This window comes from Schistocerca piceifrons, unplaced genomic scaffold (assembly GCF_021461385.2).
Source record: "Schistocerca piceifrons isolate TAMUIC-IGC-003096 unplaced genomic scaffold, iqSchPice1.1 HiC_scaffold_51, whole genome shotgun sequence".
Lineage (NCBI taxonomy): Eukaryota > Metazoa > Arthropoda > Insecta > Orthoptera > Acrididae > Schistocerca > Schistocerca piceifrons.
In genome coordinates this window covers 42,501-46,325 of record NW_025728744.1, presented here as the reverse complement: position 1 = coordinate 46,325, position 3,825 = coordinate 42,501, and positions in this window count along the sequence as shown.

The window sequence follows — 3,825 nt, the reverse complement described above, 5'->3', positions numbered from 1 at the left end:
GCTGCGTCAACTAGAGCTGAGCAGCCGGCCGCCCGGGAGTGTGTCCCGGGGGCCCGCGCGAACACGCAAGCGTCCGCTCAATCATTCTGCAAACAGGAGGAGGCTGAGCTCCCCTGCACAATACACCTCGAAACCCTCTCAGGTCCCGGCGGCGCGCAGCGCCGTCCCAAGTACTTGGTCGGGTTCGAGAGAGGCGCAATCGCCCGGAGTTAGGCGAGTAGACGCTTTCGGTGCGACCACCCGTGCTCCCAACTGAGCTTGCCGCTGCCGACAGAGGCCCGGGAGCGTGCTGTCGTGGCATTGCCGGCGGGAGACAACACGCGCCACCTACGGTGACCGGCAGCTCCAACGCCAGCGCCACAGAAGGACAAAAGCCCCACTTGGGTGCCGAAGCGAACTCTCCCAGCACAGCGCACACGCCAACACATCCGCACAGCTGCGATACAAACCACCAGCGAGAACCGCTGGGGCGACCGAGCAGCAGACGGCGTCGCGGCGCCGAGCGCCGGGCGGCGGCGCATCCTCAACGCACACAGTCCTCAATCGGACCAGCACACTGCAGATGTCCACCGCGCTTCGCACCGGGCCCGCGAGGACCTACTTTGGCCGCACGGCGCCGCGCGCAGGGTGCGCCGGCGCGCAGCTGCGACGCCTGCCGCGTCCGTCGGCCGGCGCGCCTGCCACTGGCCGCCCCCACCAGCCGGCTGTAGCGCGTGCGCCCACGCACCGCGCGGCCAGCACGCCGGGAGGCGCCCCCTCACCGGCCGGGGACGGTCCCACCCAGCCACCGCCGCGTATCGCTTCACACCCAGATGCCGTTCAGTTTCGTCGGCATGGTGGGTATCGCTGGAACAACCGGTTAGTACCTCAACCTATCGTCGCCATCACCGATTCACCCCTAGCGAGAACAACCGCACCACAACGGGTTACCATTTCTTCATTTGCGTAACTTCACCAGAAAACGTAGGCGTCCATCGCCATTTGCAACTTCAACCATTATTGCATGCCTGTGTCAGGTGTCACGCCACACTACGTCTGCCCACATACACGCAACAAAATGTGCACGCCTAGACAATACGTGGAAGGTGGCCCCCGTACGTATGCGATGTCCATTGCTCGAACGACTGTCAACCGGCTTCTGTAGCATGTCGCAGATATGGAACGCGCTGCACCATGCCATCACGGTGTGTGAGGAGAGACGACTAGGTCCGAATACATCAACAGACAGCTCATGCTGATCGCCATCCACGGCGTCCGTTCCTCCCACACGTCTCTATGGCGTACCACACTGCAATCCAGCTCTCATAGGGAGACGACACGTAGCTGCGTGCACAATATTTGCACTGTATGGTCCGCCGTTTTTGGGCGCAGTCGTTGTACGGTCACACATGTGCCACGATGTATCATTCAGTACATAAGGACGAATGTGCAGTACAGATTGTGGTTCACGCGTACGACATCAGCGGACAGTTGACACAGGCCGCACCACAACGTAGCCTGCGTACGTCGCATGCGAAGGGCATTGAACATGCAAACTTGTCACCAACCACCTTGCGAAGGCAGGGGGCAAGGTGGGGACGTGGGGAGAGGTGGGGGGGGGGGGGGGGCGGCATGTACGCCCTGCTGCCATCCACATTACAGTGTACAGCAGGAGCATGTGGAAAGTCAGCAAGACTTGCAAGGTGTTTAACATGAAGCGATACACAGGGGAGCGGGCAGTGCGAGTAGCGAACTATATTGCGAGGGTTGCGGGTGGGCAACACTACACTAATTGAACGAGTCGTATAACAATTACAGAGCAGGTTTAGGCGACAACGTGGGTTACGATAGGCGACAACGTGGGTTACGTTAGGGGACAACGTGGGTTACGTTAGGGGACAACGTGGGTTACGTTAGGGGACAACGTGGGTTACGTTAGGGGACAACGTGGGTTACGTTAGGGGACAACGTGGGTTACGTTAGGGGACAACGTGGGTTACGTTAGGGGACAACGTGGGTTAGGTTAAGGCACAACATGGGTTAGGTTAAGGCACAACATGGGTTAGGTTAAGGCACAACATGGGTTAGGTTAAGGCACAACATGGGTTAGGTTAAGGCACAACATGGGTTAGGTTACGGCACAACATGGGTTAGGTTAAGGCACAACATGGGTTAGGTTAGGGGACAACATGGGTTAGGTTAGGGGACAACATGGGTTAGGTTAAGGCACAACATGGGTTAGGTTAAGGCACAACATGGGTTAGGTTAGGGGACAACATGGGTTAGGTTAGGGCACAACATGGGTTAGGTTAGGGGACAACATGGGTTAGGTTAGGGGACAACATGGGTTAGGTTAGGGGACAACATGGGTTAGGTTAGGGGACAACATGGGTTAGGTTAGGGGACAACATGGGTTAGGTTAGGGGACAACATGGGTTAGGTTAGGGGACAACATGGGTTAGGTTAGGGGACAACATGGGTTAGGTTAAGGCACAACATGGGTTAGGTTAGGGGACAACATGGGTTAGGTTAGGGGACAACATGGGTTAGGTTAGGGGACAACATGGGTTAGGTTAGGGGACAACATGGGTTAGGTTAGGGGACAACATGGGTTAGGTTAAGGCACAACATGGGTTAGGTTAGGGCACAACATGGGTTAGGTTAGGGCACAACATGGGTTAGGTTAGGGCACAACATGGGTTAGGTTAGGGGACAACATGGGTTAGGTTAGGGGACAACATGGGTTAGGTTAGGGGACAACATGGGTTAGGTTAGGGGACAACATGGGTTAGGTTAGGGGACAACATGGGTTAGGTTAGGGGACAACATGGGTTAGGTTAGGGGACAACATGGGTTAGGTTAGGGGACAACATGGGTTAGGTTAGGGGACAACATGGGTTAGGTTAGGGGACAACATGGGTTAGGTTAAGGCACAACATGGGTTAGGTTAAGGCACAACATGGGTTAGGTTAGGGGACAACATGGGTTAGGTTAGGGGACAACATGGGTTAGGTTAGGGGACAACATGGGTTAGGTTAAGGCACAACATGGGTTAGGTTAGGGGACAACATGGGTTAGGTTAAGGCACAACATGGGTTAGGTTAGGGGACAACATGGGTTAGGTTAGGGGACAACATGGGTTAGGTTAAGGCACAACATGGGTTAGGTTAAGGCACAACATGGGTTAGGTTAAGGCACAACATGGGTTAGGTTAGGGGACAACATGGGTTAGGTTAGGGGACAACTTGGGTTAGGTTAGGGGACAACATGGGTTAGGTTAAGGCACAACATGGGTTAGGTTAAGGCACAACATGGGTTAGGTTAGGGGACAACATGGGTTAGGTTAGGGGACAACATGGGTTAGGTTAGGGGACAACATGGGTTAGGTTAAGGCACAACATGGGTTAGGTTAGGGGACAACATGGGTTAGGTTAAGGCACAACATGGGTTAGGTTAGGGGACAACATGGGTTAGGTTAGGGGACAACATGGGTTAGGTTAAGGCACAACATGGGTTAGGTTAAGGCACAACATGGGTTGGTTAAGGGACAACATGGGTTAGGTTAGGGGACAACTTGGGTTAGGTTAGGGGACAACATGGGTTAGGTTAAGGCACAACATGGGTTAGGTTAAGGCACAACATGGGTTAGGTTAAGGTACAACATGGGTTAGGTTAAGGTACAACATGGGTTAGGTTAGGTTACACGTTGTTGTAAGGAAAGGTGTGGGGGGGGGGGGGGGGGCGGGGCGGCAGGTTCGTTGATAGTGATTATAGTAAGTGAATGCTTGTGACATGATGAGATTTGTCACGTCAGGATGCACCTTTGGCTTATTAGAGGCGGCGCTC